This window comes from Ambystoma mexicanum, chromosome 6p, assembly GCF_040938575.1.
Source record: "Ambystoma mexicanum isolate Mex_15411 chromosome 6p, UKY_AmexF1_1, whole genome shotgun sequence".
NCBI lineage: Eukaryota > Metazoa > Chordata > Amphibia > Caudata > Ambystomatidae > Ambystoma > Ambystoma mexicanum.
Window position 1 is genome coordinate 1,047,221,022 of NC_090935.1, and position 17,188 is coordinate 1,047,238,209.

Sequence of the window (17,188 nt, forward strand, 5' to 3'; positions counted from 1 at the left end):
TAGTTGGACCTATGCAATTTTTCTTTCTTCTCCTTTTCTGGCAGGACACAGAATATAGGCTGCTGCGGCGGGACTGTGGTAGGGACATCAGACACTGGTACTGGTGTTGAGGTCAACAAGTCACCTGGTCCCACTATCAAGTGTTCCTCAGGGAATACCAGGAGTGCGACAAGGCCAGCCAGCAGGTGCCCCTCCATATTGGTGGGAGGTGCAAAAGGGCCTGCTATCTGCACAACCAATACATATCCATCACGGCTGCTGTCCCTTTCTTGAGGTCGAGATGTGTAATGTCTTATTGCACCTGCTGTTCATCCCCACAAAGACACTCCCTTCGTTGTGAAAACACAGTTCATACTCTTCCTGCTTTTACACATTTAATGGTTGTTCCATTGCCTCGATCCATGTGAGTTTCGCCACATGCTCCTTCCAGTACTCTATGCACATGGCATTCACCTTTTGGATCACTTCTTCTCTGAATCCTGTGAGTCCTCATGCCATGCAACTCATTGTAGCTTCTTGCCATCTGTTTGCCACAGATTATTCACACCTTCCAGCTCTAGATAAGGTCTCTGTAGGCACTGTGTTCTTCTGGGGTTTCAGGCACACTGCAATGCCTCCCGGTCCATCATCACAAGTTGCACGCTCTGTGCTTAGAAAGTGCTTTGCAGCCTGCATAATGTTAGATGTACCAAACATTGGGCCCCCAAGGGTGGAAGCTCTTGTGGCATTAATACCTTGGGGGCTCTTAACGAGTGTGGTATCAAGGAACAAATGTAGCAACCCCATTAACCCTCTTTTTGCCCACTGTGCGCATGTCTGCGTACCAACTATTACTTAACTCGCGATGGTGCACATCTTCTATCACATCTAGGCCTAGGCCTCTGTACTCATCAAATTGTGCTCATTTGAGCTGTCTTCTGAAGCGTTTTGAAGCAGTAACATGTGAACATTTCAACCTTATAGTAATGTTAGAAAACACCATGGGAAAGAACAGTAGCATAACCAATTCAGTGAACCTGCTCATTTGGGCTCTGGTGGCATTTGTGTGACCAAATAATGCATTGATTTCATCAGTTTTTCCATGTGATGTAGGCATAACAGTTTTATTAGCATATATTGGGGATTGTTTGGCAGCAAAATTGGCAATATAAGTAGTATTAGTAATGTTCCCCTGTAACCCCCCTTTTATATGACCTCCCCATATAAAACTACCTCCTGAATAAATCCCCAATATAAACAATGACAGAGCAAATAATCCAGCAACACACTGCATAACACACATGTATGTGGAAGAAAATGTAGTTATCATGGAGTGGTCATTTCACTGTAAATATTGCTCTCTTCCAAAGAAATGTAAACAAGAGTTCATTTATTAATACACACACAAGAAAAAAAGATGGGGGAAGGAAAAAAGAGAGAGAAAGAGAGAGAGAGAGAGAAAAGGAGAAAGTACAAACTGTACTTAGCAGCGTTTATATTGTATAAACAGTGTACAAAGAAATCAACAAAGGAAAATACTGGTGCCAAGGGCCACAAATAGTTGCGCTTATAGAATATGTACAGACAGTATTATGGGTACTTCAATCAGCGTGTGCTGTAACCCGTTTAGCAGTTACTCAATCTGTGCGGGGGTGTGGCATTGGGTGCCTTGCGGACGTCCGAAAGGTGTATCCAATACCGCAGCTTCCTTACCTTTACCGCCAGGGGAGTAGTATAGAAAACTGTGACTGGGCCGTTGTACCTATGCTCACTCCATGGACGGACTGCATTTCTGACATAAACCAAGTCACCGGGGAGCAGCTGAAGTAGCGGTGATGCCACTGAGGTAGTTGCAGCGCTGGATGTGTCTTCAGATGGTTGTGGTGCAATCTGTTGATAAGTACATTTTATTGCTTTTATTAAGGCAAAAAGGTAATCTTTGAACTTGTCCCACAGAACGGACACAGCCTGTGAGCATCAGCTGGTTTCCTTATGGAAGATAGGGGCGTGTGCATTCAACACCCAGATACCACCTCATGTGATATTAAAAGATGATACTTGCAGGGCTGCATGTGTAAACTAAACAGTGCCAGAGGCAAACTGTGCACCCGATTCTTTAATGTGGTGCACAGTTTGGACAATTTTCCCTTCAACAGACAGTTGACCCTCCCCACAACCCTGTTGGCACATTCTATGCCTGATGCCAAGTAATGCTGTTTATCTCTTTAACCAGATCACTGAAAAAGTGAGTGGTGTTGTTGGATCATAACACATCGCACACTCCACATCGAAAAAAGACCTCCCTAACCAAACATTTTCCAGCGCATTTAGTATCAAGATGTGCACAAGGACCTGCCTCCAATTATCGGACGAGGGACAACCACCACTATTAGGTAATGCTATCCAATACACTTTCCCCCATGTCAGCATAATCAATATGCAACTCACGGAACAGCTCAGCTGGCCAGGGCAAGGTACCTCGGATTGTTCTCAAAGTATATCCAGTGCTGTAAAGCTGGCACATAGTACATTTAATCACCATTTTTGACAGGCACTCCTGCAGATTGGGGACAAACCTGTCCCCCTGTAAATCTGCAGCGATAGGATGTTTGGACATGCGTGATGAATGATGCAGCTGGTCGAAAGCAGCCAGTACCAAGTCCTGTGGCATGACCACTTTGCCTAGTATTTCTTGCCACCACAACAAGTCTGTCATGGACTGCATGCATTCTCGTTTCACCCACAGATCCTTTTCCTCCTGGGTGGTCCATCCCTGTAGTTCGATAAGTTGAGCAAGTGGTACAGCATTATAGGATTCTGGTAGTTGTGCTTGGCCTTGGGCTATTACAGGATATTCAAAAACATTGGGTGCAGGGAGACATGGCACCCATTTGGCTGCTAGATCCGTGACAGCATTACCGAGTGAGACCATGTCTGTGTCATTGGTATGGGCAGTGCATTTTACCACCACCACCATGGAAGGCTGAGAAAGTGCATCTATTAATCTATCTAGTATTGTGACATGCTTTACTGGGGACCCGTCAGCCCTCTTAAACCCCCTCTGCTTCCACCATGCTAAGCCAGAGTGCACCATGGTGGTGACGTAGGGGAATCAGAATAGACAGCCAAACTCCATCCCCGGGACGCTAGGAGCGCCTCAATAAGAGCTATAAGATAATGCATAGGCAGTCTCCTTTGTACAATCACTTCATACTCTCCATCCAGTAGGCAGACAACTGCCGCACCAGTGTGCCTCAGGCCTGACCCCTGGTCAATGGTCGCTGACCCGTTAATGAAGAGGATCTCTCCCCCCTCAAGCGGGCTGTCCTTTGCTTTGGGGATGTCCTCCTCGTTTGCGAGGTCCTCATCAGTGCACATTTCCATGAGAAATGTGGCAGAGTTTACAGTCTTGCACCTTACTATGTGTAGGTGTGAGCTTGACAAGAAGACCTTGTATGCAGATGCCCATTGTGTCGTCAATGTTGATTTGGATCGCTCGAGGATGGCAAACCACTGTATGCTCTACGTACAGTGTTACTGAATACCCAATGACAATTGTGGAGCTTTTCTCAACTGCAAATGCTGCAGCAGCAAATGTCTGGTCGCAAGAGAACTGGCTGGCATCACTGAATCTAGTACACCACTGTATTAGAGCAATGGCTTGTGGCCTATCATGCTTTTCTGTGTGAATACTGTAGTCATCATTTAGCCATTCGAATGGGAAAACAAATAACATTCTTCGGTGTAATCAGAGGTTGCTAGTACTGGTGCGGTGCAAATAACTTCCTTCAGGGCATTGAAACTGGTAAGCATTTCCTCTGTCCACACAATAATTTTGTCTGTTTTTTGTGCCTCTTTAAGGGTTTTCAGTAGAGGTCTGATGTATGCAACATAGTCTAGAATTTAAGTCCTACAAAAAGTTACACAGACCTAGGAACATCTGCATGTCTTTAACTGTCCTGCGGGCGACAGAGCACTGATGCAGCATGGTCTGGTATAATGTTTTTCCTAAGAACTGAGATCCACTGTCCCAGATAAAGTACTTCTTGGAGACAGTACTGTCATTAAGCCTTGTCTACTTTGTACACCTTGTATGCTAATAGCTGTAAGAGGGTGATCGAGTCACTTCTGCACTGCTGTTCACTGTCGCTGCACACTAGCAGATCATCCACATACTGAATGATGGTACTAGGCACATGGATGCTCCCCAAATCAGCATGCAAAATTCTATTAAAGATGCTAGGGGATCACAGTACCTTTGTGGCAGTCTTGTGTGTTCGAAGCGCTTTCTGCTATGTGTAAATGTGGTGAGATATTGTGAGTCTGGATGCAAGTGCATGGAGAAGAAAGCTGTAGAGAAGGAGCTAAGTACCCCCACCTCAATCACCTCGCCCATCTTGCCTATATGTTGGGAACCAGAGAGTGAGAGACGTGCAGTACCAGTGAAAATACCGATATCAAGGTGAATTCTGAGAAAACCTTACCTGCATACGAGACAGTACGATGGCCATTTGAATGAAATCTCGGAAGAAACAGGATGGTTGAATGACGAAGATTAATGGTGACGTCATGCAGAGCCGAGCTGACGTATAGAGAAGAGATGCAGAGACTAGACAATGCAGATTTTCTATAAGGTATCAAGAAAGTATTGAAGATAAGTGGCATCTTTGGATCAAGATGAGGAAATTTATGCTACAGAAATGATGAAGATGTCAAGCTGTTTTACACGTGTACAGATGCAAAGAAACGCAAGCAGACAAAGTATTCTTGAGGCTAGTTTATAGTGAATAGATTGCGGCATGCACCAACATGTACATATATATATATATTGGAGTCAGTAAAGAATGGATGTTTCCACTAAGGGTTATAGCAGAACTGGGCTAAAGAAGGAAGGCCTCATTTTCATTGTGTCACAGTTAGAAAACAAGTGAATTACAAAGTGAATCTCTGAAAAGCAAGGCTGGGTGAGCCAAGAAGCCAAGGACTTATCAGGCTGGAGTGAGCAGACATTGGATACAAATTGTGTGAAAGAACAAAACTCCTGTTCAGGAGGCACGAACAAAACAAAGAAGATGTTGGAGGTCTAGTGGAAAATAGTATTTTAATACATGAGAAGCTCAATTTTGTGGTCTTCAGTCACGTGGTGGGATGAAGTTGGACAAGCATGATGGTCACACCTACGCATGAGGGCAGAGCGTGCCTTCATGCCCCTGAATTCTCCAGAGCAAGAGCACACTCCCAAGGACAAGTACAAAGCCCTAATTGACAGCAGATCACTGAGGAGTTGATGGATGATTATGCTAATTGGTGGGAAGCTATGATCAAAGACTAGCTCACCAGCACCTGGAGGCTCAGCCTGTGTGTTGTTAGCGTAGGTAGAAAAGTATCGACGGAGGTTAGAAGCCAAGCAATGGTAGAGGACCGCATGATTAAGGGTCCTATTATTGTGTAGCCAGTGGAACGTCGTATATTTAGTGACATTCATTGTGACCTGTTTAAGGGGAGCCCAACCTGATGTTAAGGAACAAATCATTCTTTTCCACTGCCTTAAATGAGTATGGATTGTATACTTAGATGGTCCTTAAGACCCAATCACACTTGCCAGGTTTTTGTAGTTTGCCATGTAGGATGACATTAGTAATACGTAGGTTGACGTCACCTATGATGATTATTTGTTATAAAAGCAAGCTTTTTTCAAAATTCATTGAGAGTCCGTACGCTGAGACGTCGGTAGATGTCCGTTGTAATCCCTGTTTTAGATAATTGATATTAAAACAGTAATCCTTTTGCCAACTACCTGAGTCGTTTCGATTATTGATGTTTGAATCATTTCTGCATCCCCATCCATCTCAAAGGTAATACTACCTCATCTTAAAGGGCTGGGAGCTCCAGTTCACATGGTACCAGAGGATAATTAGATATCCATCGAGCTAAGTAAGCTTTGGGGTCCCAGAAATATTGCACAACCTCTGCCATTCGGCTGAAAGGATGTGAAGGTCCCTGTAGATAGCGGATTAGTGTAACGCAAAGTCTTGCAAGCCAGGTTAGAAGGGTCCCTTGTTTTCAGTCAGTAACCCCTCCCAGCGTCTACAGGAAGCTGAACAGATGTAAAGTTGAAGAGGCTACTGAGGTGGCGTACGATCCGAGAGTCGGAAGTTGAAACATTTGAATGGTGAGTAAAAATTGAGTGAGGTGGCAACAGCGTGAATGGGCAGTAGGTGAAGAGAGTGACAAGGGAAAAACGAGTAACGGAGGGAAGCTGGGAAAAAGTAACTTGAGAAATGATGAGTGTTGAATATTGAGTAAAATTGACTTGAGGAGAGGCCAAGCAATTAAGAGGTATCGTGAGGAGAGGCCATGATAAAGAGTACGCCCTAGATATCTGTGTTTTAAAGAATGGAACAGACGGAATCACACCAGAGCCCTATTTACCGGTGACGTAGGTACGTTCTTGTTTATAGACACTTTAAGGAGTTCGATTCACATCCCAAATCGGGGTGTACTCCGGGACCCCCAGCCGGTCCATAGAGCCAAGGTTTGCTCAGAAGTACTTTAAGACGAAATAGCTGCACCCTTGAGATGGATGGGGGTGCAGATTTATTACTCCAACACCAATCAATAAGGACAACTCAATGGTTTGGCAAAGGGAGTCTGTTTAACGACAAGTACAAAAAACGGGGAGCCATGGATATCAGCAGTGATGCGATTGTCCTTCTCGCTTCAACTTCAATGAACTTCATACAAGTTGTAAAATTTATACTCAAAACTCGTCATAATTGACGTGTAACACTCAAAAGTTAACATGCAATTCTATTGGTTAGGAAAAGGTAATTTTACTATATGTACTATATCTGTATATGGTAACGGAGTGAGGGGATTGGGTAAACACTGTCAGGTGGGCATCTAAGCCCTTCCTTCAACATGACTACTGTAGACGTAGCTAAATGTACGACGTCCCATTGGTTCTATTAACTATAGGACCCTAGATTATTTGGTCGATTGTGACTAGGTTGGCACCAACCCCATGCATATTTTTTTTTGCTTAGCAGCACGCAGAATGGTCAGCCAGGTGTGGGGTGCCCCTTCGTTCCCCCGGCGTTCCTCCGATTATGGTTACAATCAATCATTACTTTAATAGCCATGTGTCAATTAGTTCACTGTGGTTGGCCTCAAAACTGCATCTTCTGTCTGGAAAGGTTCTGATATCTTCATCTGGCCTGGTTCAATGCATAGGTGTAAACTCTAGTCTCTTCTCTCACGGCTGGTCGCCTGATGCAGACACCATGAATTTGCTTCTTTTCCATCAATTTGTGTAGTTGATTTTCATTTCACCCACCACCTGCCTTTGCCTTCTTATCTCGATCCTTCAGAGGCAGGATATTCTGTTCTTAGTTTCAATTAAAAGTGGCTACTGTTCATAGATTCTATTGGTATGACCTTGGCTCTCCTGGCACGAGCTGCCTCTGCCGAGTTTTGATTCAGCCGTCTCTTCTCGCTTTGCTAAATATTAATCCTTCTTATTTGGCCTTTAGTAAACTGGGCTGGTTCTGCTTTTGTGTAAAGTAGAAATAAGCTTATAATAAAGTGCTTCGTTTGAGGTAGATTATGTATAATGGCACTTGCCGCACTACTCTTCTACTTAGCATAGCAAGCCGCACTGTTTCCTTAGCTTTCTTGCGGTTCAAAGCATATTTACAGGTGTAAACTGGTTGAATATCTTCATCTTGCTTACAGCTTGAACTTCTTTGCATTTCAACATCGTTCTTCCCCTTTAGGTTCACGATATCATTATTCACGGCATTTCATCTCTCTGTGTCATTCTGGGGTCATCATTTCTTCTATCTGTGAGTCTGTCCGGGTCCTCGTGACGTCACCATTCGTCTTCCATTAGACCTTTTTGGTTTCTTCAGCGACAGTACTTAGGCGATCTTCATTTCGTTTCATTTGCTGATAGGGTTTCCTTAATGGATACCTTACTGTCCATGGTGTTCTGGGTATCGGTACTTCAATTGGCATTGCTCTTCTGATAGGCACTGGGCAGAGCCCCACTGCAGCTCTCTGCTGGTTTGTTTGCTCATCATACGTCACATATTGTGGTGTGAACGTTCCTGGAACTTCAAAAATGGGCGACTGGAGTGCAGGCTTTATTTGGGACCTCCTCTGCACTCCCCCCTCTGGGCGATTCATCGACGACTTTCACTTCCATCTTTGGATTCATCTTAATTTGTTCTTCTTTATTCATTCACCTCCATCGTCTGGGTTCATTCCGTCTTCATCCTCCGGATCTGTACATGATGGTTTGAAGAAGTGTCTCTTTGTAGTCTAGATTTTCACTACTCCTTTCAGGCTTCCTGCTGTCCTTACATGTTCATCTTTATTCCATGTCATCAGTTGACATTGTCCATTTGGGCTGCAGTAAACCCATCTTCCCACATAATTTCTGTGCTTCGTGGAATAGAGAAACTTTGTTCCTTCTGGTGCATGAATGCTGGCCTTCACAAAGTCTCTTATTTCTTCATCAGTCAGGTCTTTGGGCTTCCATCCTGGCTTGACGTCAATCATGATCTTCATCCCTACGGCTTTTTTCGCAGTCTTCTGGCACTGAGAGATTATTATCTTGATAACACAAAATCCTAGTAATATCATCACTAGCAGGGCTCCCAAGAACTTGAATGCGTCTGCCATCCACTGTGGGACCCATGAAAACAGTGATCCAAACCAGCTGTTATCAACTTCGTCAGCTTCATCGATCATCTGGTTCTGCAGATTTGTCAGAATACTTATAGCTTCCGTTAAAGTTCCATTTTCCTCATCGTGAGAAGGTAGAAATGTGCAACATGATTCTCCGATTTTTACACAAATTCCTCCATCCATAGCTGTGATCATGTCAAGGACATATCTGTTCTGGAGAGTCATCAGCCGGATGGCTCTTAGCTCTTCCTTGATTGCATTGAATCCTTTTATGGTCGTGTGATGGTCTGCAGTAACTCCTATCTGGTTATCTGCAACCATTTAGTATTTGCTCGAACTTGGATTCTCGCCACGAAAATCATTGTGAACACTGATGAGGTGAGGCTGAACAGCCTTTGTTCATATGGGATTGCATTAAAGGCTTCTTCTGATTTAGCAGAGAAGTAATTCTCTCTCTTCACTCGAGTTAGCAGTTCCACAGATCTCTTCTTCCTCAGGTGAGTATCTGCTTTCGGGAAACTGTCAATATTTAGGTCACTTTTCGGGATCACTAATGCTGGAATGTGAACATTCACTACTGTGCATATACCTCCCTAGTTTCTCAGCAGTCTGATGTATGCTTTGGATCCACATGCCCAATAATGATGCATGATTACGGCAGTGCAATGAACCATTCCTGGAGCATCAAAGATTCATCCACAATTCTGATTCTCTTCCATCTTTCTTGTGCCATTGTTCCTGAAGCACAATTGTGTGCTTTCCAGTGTAACTATCTGTGAGGGCCCTCCTCTGTCTTCGACCCATGTCAGTAGTTTTGCAAGCTTTGGCCATAATGGCTCACATCCATTCTGTACAATATCTATGGTACCTTGGTAACGACCAGTGACCATTCAGGCTCTACAGATTACTACTCCTTTCTCCCATCAGTCTGGTGAAAGCACCGTTCCCCAAATCTGCATTTGGCCTCTGTTCTTCAAACTTCGAGCCTCTTTTGGAGTTTTTCCTTGGACATTTAGTTTCGGGTTCACTTCCCATCTTATTTCTGCTCCCTAAACTCCAGGCTTTTAGTACCGGATTACATGGCTCCTAGTATGAGCTCTGTTTCTTGTCTTAATGTCTTGAACATAATCATCTTTGTCGGGATAAGCTGTTTCAGTTGCCCATATAAGGGAAGCATCATTTCCGATGAATTGGTCTCTAGTTTTGAACATGGCTACATGTGAAAGACAGTGTGCTGTCTGGACATAGATTTCTACAGCTACTAAGATCTTGAACTTCCCCATGCTGTATGGTAGGAGTGCACAAACAAAGCATTCCACTTCTGAACTTCGTCTTCCAACTTCTTTCATGTGCTGGTACCAAATGTTGTTTCCCAAATGTGCTGTGCTATCCAGGTAGTCGTTTAGTTTGTTGTCATCTCCATAAATGCTTCTCTTGAGTCTTAGTGTTTTCCTATAATTGGCTATAACTACATCCCTGAATGCATCTGTATGGCTCCTTCTTGCTGGAGTATTCTCAGATATCCCGGTCCATGGTGCAGGCTTCCTCATCTGCGCCATTTGAGTAGACCAAATTCTGGCAGTTCTTTCCTGGTCCCCATACAGCTCTTTCTTTCTGGCTAGGAATGTTCGTATCCATACTGGCATAGGTCCGGTGTATTGTCGTACTGTGGAACTTTTATTTGTCCCTTTTGTTGGAACATATATGTTTGTTACTGCTGTCTCTGGGTGTTTATTCTTCAGCTCTTCTAGTCTTTTCCTTTCTCTGGCTAATGACAGCCATACTGCGTCTACTATTAGTTGTGCTTGTGAGATCTTCTTTGAGTTTGTCTTTGTCTCCATCAGCGCTGTCTCAGGGGTGTTTATCATTATCATTTCTGTTGGTTTCTTCTCCAACTCTTCTTGTCTTTCCACAATGTCTGTTGTGGAGTTTCTTATATCATGCAGTCTTTTCTTCTCTAATGCTGTGAATTGTGGTTCTGCAGTCATTGACACTATGCCTTTTGCGTGTGCATTCATTGTTTACATGCGTGTGGTTGTCAGTAACCTTTCATCATTCATTATTTGCCGACCCTGTCTCTGGCTTTTCTTTTTGTTTGTTACCACAAGTGTGTGTGTGTCATTGCTAATCACATCCATTTCAAGTTCATTCATTCCACCATCAGATCTTCTAGGGACCAGAATGACTATGTAAGGTCTGGGTGCCTTTGTGGGTTTCAAGCGTGCATCATTATGATACACAAATACGTTATGCCCCTGTAGGTCAGGCGGCAGCATTTACTTCCAGAGAAACACGGACTTCTTTCCTCCTACGGGAGGACAAGAGTGCTAGTCTGGATCCCCATCTCGATCATTCGCCATATGTCTACCTTTTACTATACTTCTTTAAACACTGTTGTCTGTCGGATTCTGTGTTTAAAAGGTTCAGGTGTCCTACAAGTGTCCCCCCTCTTGCGGGCGGTGAATTGTGTCTTATCTCAGGATACAGTTCCTTTGCTAAACTATGGGAAAAATCAAATCAAATAACACTTCGGCAAGTCCTTTCACTGTGCATGTTCCAAGTAGGTCAGCTCACAGTCCACGCCTCGGATTTCTTTCAGTCCCGAAGACATGTTGTATTCTGGTCAAAATGAAGAATAGAGACAAAATAACAACAAATGGAATAATGTGAAACCCTTGACACTGCTTCCTTGATCTGTCCCTCGGCGGAAAGCTTTTAGAATCTCCTCAGATAGTTCTGTTGATGGTTAGAGAGTTCTATTTGTAGTATGATTCCATGCAAGAGCATGCCCGTCTGTGCAACATTAGCTGGATCTCTGATGAATGTGAGGACTTCAACATCGATCGGTCTCACCACTAGCTCTGGAAAGTCAGTGACTAGACAAAAGAGGACATTTTGGGCCAACCTGCTGTCTTCTGGTGACAGGGACATCCGTCATGTCTTGCCGAGTTTCAGGATTGTATGCTTTCTCTTTAATGTAAACAATGTCTGCACTGTCTGTTCGCGTGGAGTGCAACTAAGATCACAATTTTGATTTGGAGTTGGCTTAGATGTTCTGTATTTGCTGGATCTCGAAGAGACGTGAGTGTGCCTGTCGTTCTTCCGACAAGATTTGGACAGTCTTCGATTATGCAAAAGAACAATGTATTGACAGGCTCATTTATTTCCTTCTCTGCTTGAGACATTTGGGTTCTCCTCGCTGTATTCAGGAAGTAGGAGAAATAGTTCGGCAATTACAGTAAGCAATCTTCTTATTGTCTTTTCGTTTTCAGGATCTTGAAGAAAGTCAGTGACACTGGTGAGCCCCCCGCCCACCAATGACGGGTACGATTCTAGCACTAGATTAAAGTATATCAACACATCTTTGGCGATGTCGCTACTGCAGGACACCATAAGTGATTCTGAATAGGGTCTCGGTGTGGAAAGAGTCTGGATACTGTATTTTCTTGCAATTTATGTGTCCTCGATCAAAATTTTGCATGTTATTTTTTATCAAGGCTTTAATTGTGCCTCAGTCCAAAGTTCAAAGTCAACAGACTATGTTGTGGCTTATACGTGCAATTGTCTTCTTCACCCTGCAACTAGGATGCACAGAGTGTTCGTTTATATGTCCTTATCTCCTTTTTGCTTAGAGGAAGTGTCCAATTTAAGCCACAATTTACAAAAAGTTCTTTATCTTTGTCTAGCTGCTCATGCGTCCTTTTTCTTCATCATGGATCTCGTCTGCATGTGCTGTGCTTCTTCCCATCACTCATAGTCTCCTCGCATTGGGGTGCAGGCAGGGGGCCTTCTCCGATGTAGGGTTTGATATCGCTCAGAAAAATACAAGCTCTCCTGCCTTGTAGTTTTACTGCGGATGGAGTGCAGTCCTCCACTGTGAAGGGGCCGTTAAATCTTGGCTCATCCCATTTTTTCCTCGTATGGTTCCTTACAAGGACGGTGTCTCCAGGGAAAGCAGATGGTACACTAAGTCCTTGAGCTGTGTCTGTAGTAGTACCTCCTTCTGTATTCCGTGCTGCCCTGCACCCCTTTCGTCGTCGCTGCAGCTGGTCTGAAATTACAGTAAGGAGAGATGTCACGCAATTCAGGTAATTTTGCATTTCAGACCCTAAAATTTCTCCTGTTGACTGGGCATCACATCTAGCTCTATCTCGGGGTGTCAGAGGAGTATGCATTCTTCTTCCTGTGGCTATCTCATATGGCATAAGATGATGGTCTGAACCGGGTTGGTTCCTAAGTGCATACAGTGCCAAAGGAAGGCAGTGCAACCATTCCTTTCTTAGAGTAAGCTTCAACTTGGCTATCCTTTCCTTTAATAAGCCTTTGAGCTTCTCACAGATTCGTTACCTTGCGGATGATAGACCGATGAGAACTTGTGCTTTATACCAAGCAGCAAGCTAACTTGTTTTAATATCTCGTTTACAAAGTGAGCTCTGTTATCTGATCTCATGACCTTGCACACCCCCCACCTGGGGAGCACTTCTCTCACAAAATATTTGGCCGCACAGGTAGAGTCTGGGTGTGTACAGGGCCCTGCCTCAATCCATCAATTAAGTTCTGTACCCGTTACATACTTGAATCATGTCGATGTAATCAACATGCAAGTGCTGAAAAGGCCCATTTGTCCTGGGGATGACTCCTCTCATTACTTTTAATGTGTGCCCAGAGTTGAATTGTTGGCAGATTATACAGTTCACTATAAAGAATGCAACTTGCTCGGTTAAATTTGTTATGAACCAGTCTGCTGCAAGTGTTGCTGCTAAATTCTCTTTTGTCATGTGTGTTTTAATAGGGCTACAGGAATCACTGGTTTACCAGTGCTGTCTTGTCACCACAAGCTGTCAGACGGGTTTAAAGAACACCCTCATCATTTCCAAAGATTCTTCTCTTCCTGTGGTGCCTCCCCTTGGAGTTCCATCAACTGTGTTTGCCCAAGATTGCTATAGCCTTCAGGTGTGGTTCGTGCAACCATCATTCTCTCATTGGTATGGATGACTTCCACTTCCGTGATCGTCTCTCTTTTGGATGCCATACGTTTGGCTTCCGTGTCTGCTGCTTGATTTCCGTGTGAGATAAAAATCTGTCCCTTTCGTGGCGCATTTCACGACCGCTATGCCCACTGGGAGCTGTAGTGCCTTAATCAGCCAGTCAAATAAGGCTGCGTGCTGCACTGGCGTACAGTCTGCTCGGAGGTAGCCCCTCCCCTCTTTTCCAGCGCGGTAAGCCTGCATGCACTGTCAACGTCACATAGGCGGAGTCATTGTACACCATTACTTTCTGGTCTGCGTGATTCTCAATGACGAGTATCAGCGCCAATAATTCTGCAGCACGCACTGAGTAGTGAGATGATATTCGTGCACTGAGGAGTATTCGAAATTCTCCATTTGCGGTGTTTTTCATCACAGCGACGCCTATATATCTTTGTCTTTGTTAAGACGAGATAGCTGCACCCTTTAAATGGATGGGGGTGCAGATTTATTACTCCGACACCAATCAATAAGGACAACGCAATGGTTTGGTAAAGGGAGTCCGTTTAATGACAAGTACAAAAAACGGGGAGCCATGGATATCAGCACTGATGTGATTGTCCTTCTCTCTTCAACTCCAATGAACTTCATACAAGTTGTAACATTTATACTCAAAACTCGTCATAATTGACCTGTAACACTCAAAAGTTAACATTCAATTCTAGTGGGTAGGAAAAGGTAACTTTACCATAGGTACTATATCTGTATATGGTAACGGAGTGAGGTGATTGGGTAAACACTGTCAGGTGGGCATCTAAGCCCTTCCTTCAAAATGACTACTGTAGACGTCGCTCAAAGTACGACGTCCCATTGGTTCTACTAACTATAGGACCCTAGATTATTTGGTCCATTGTGATTGGGTTGACACCAACCCCATGCATCATTTTCTACTTTGCTTAGCAGCACGCAGAATGGTCAGCCAGGTGCGGGGTGCCCCTTCGTTACCCGGCCTTCCTCCAATTATGGTTACAATCAATCATTACTTTAATAACCATGTGTAAATTAGTTCACTGTGGTTGGCCTCGAAACTGCATCTTCTGTCTGGGAAGGTTCTGATATCTTCATCGGGCCTGGTGCCATGCCTAGGTGTGAACTCTAGTGTCTTCTCTCTCGGCTGGTCACGTGATGCAGACACTGTGAATTTGCTTCTTTTCCATCAATTTGTGTAGTTGATTTTCGTTTTACCCGCCACTTGCCTTCACCTTCTTATCTCTATCCTTCTGAGGCAGGATATTCTGTTCTTAGTTTCAATTAAAAGTGGCTACTGTTCATAGCTTCTATTGGTATGACCTTGGCTCTTCTGGCACGAGCTGCCTCTGCCGAGTTTCTATTCAGCCGTCTCTTCTCGTTTTGCTAAATATGAATCTTTCTCATTTGGCCTTTAGTAACCTGGGTTGGTTCTGCTTTTGTGCAAAGCAGAAATAAGCTTATAATAAAGTGCTTAGTTTGAGGTAGATTATGTATAATGGCACTTGCCACAATACTCTTTTACTTAACATAGCAAGCCGCAATGTTTCCTTAGCTTTCTTGTGGCTCCAAGCATATTTACAGGTGTAAACTCGTCGAATATCTTCATCTTGCTTACAGCTTGAACTTCTTGGCATTTCAACATCATTCTTCTCCTTTAGGTTCATGATATCTTTATTCGTGGCGTTTCGTCTCTTTGTGTCATTCTCGGGTCGTCATTTCTTCCATCTGTGAATCTGTCCAGGTCCTCGTGACGTCACCATTCGTCTTCCATTACGGTCTTTTTGGTTTCTTCCAGGATAGTACTTAGGTGATCTTCATTTCGTTTTATTTGCTGGTAGGGTTTCCTTAATGGATACTTTACTGTCCATGGTTCTCTGGGTATCTGTACTTCAATTGGCGTTGCTCTTCTGATGGGCACTGGGCAGAGCCCCATTGCGGCTCTCTGCTGGTTTATTTGCTCATCATACGTCACATATTTTGGTGTGAACGTTCCTGGAACTTCAAAAATGGGCGACTGGAGGGCAGGCTTTATTTGAAACCTACTCTGCAGAGGTATTTCTAGAGGGTAGGGCAGTCTTAGAGAGAAGTATGAGAGATACATGTGGCCGGTAGAGTATTTCCGTTTGTCTGTTCATTTTATGTGAATTATATATGGTGAAAAAAATTAGAGTTTTTGATAGATGCGAAAAATAGAACACGAGATTTGTGAATTAATTATTTATTTGTTGGTATTGAATTGATGGTGTTTAAGCGAAAACATAGATTAAAGTAAAAATTGTGATATAGAGGGTTTGGAGCATGCGACGATTGGTGCACGCTCATATTGTGTTATTTTTCTGAAATGTACTTTTGAATTTTGCAAAGTGTAAGGGTGAGTTTTGACAGTCAACAGTGAAGTGTCAAAATGGAAAATGTTACTCAACTTATAAATCTCTGCAAGTAGTTACCCAGGCACACACCCAAGCTTAGATAGTACATTGCAGAATGGGTTAAGGGCACAGCAGGCAAAATGTTCATGCCATGGCCACAAGGGGGATCATTATCGAAGGCAGTTCTGCAGCATATGATGACATATTTGCATGCTGCATATACGGGGAAAAAGTTATAAAAGCGACTAGCAGGCTTAGAGCTCTGGAAGATGTATCAGGAGGCGAGGGAGGACCCAAATCCTGTAGATTGGATACTCAATGTATGCACAGGGGGGCTGAGGAGCCTTCCGCTCCACCCGCCGCACCTAACGCAGACAGCGATAGTAATAAAGATGACAGGCTATATCCATTAAGGGAGCTCAAGGCAGCAACAGGGTATAGTAATCCGGCATATGAGTTGCCTTCGCAAAGCATCGACGAGGGCCCATAGAAAAATACTGAGAGAGATGTAATCTCTAAGGTCATGAGGGATAAGGAGAGAGGCAACAAAGAGAAAAGTGAACAACCAAGTACATCTCATACATAAAGAAATGTAAAGGAGAAAAAAGAAAAGATGAGTTAGCGCTTATACAGAACAAATGGATGGGTGGTCAGATTTTGCTCAAACCTGATGGTAAGAGCATCAAGGACGTAAGGCAAAGGGAAGATCGAGATGATCAAGACAAAAAGGAAAAAGAAAGAGAGGAAAGATTGAAAGACGATGGGACAAAAAGAAAGGATAGACAGAGACGGGAACAGTTGTATCAAGAGGAGCAATTAAGAAAACAGGAAAGAGCAGAGGAACAGAGAAAATATGACAACAGACAAAGGCCAATTGAAGAGCAAGAAAGACCACAAAGAAAAAGAAGGGAAGAGGAGGAACAGAAATTAAGGGATAAAAGAATGCAAAGACAAAGAGATGAAGAAGTATGAAGGGCAAATGAGAGGAGAGATATGAAGAGAAAAGATGAAGATAGGGGAAGGGAGGAAGCCAGGAAGCGAAGAGAATTTGACGATGAGTTAGAAAGAAAGAGAAGATAGAGATTGTGTGATATTGATCGTATTGTAAAGGAAGTAATGGATCCTAATCCAGTAGTGTCATGGGAAGAGACA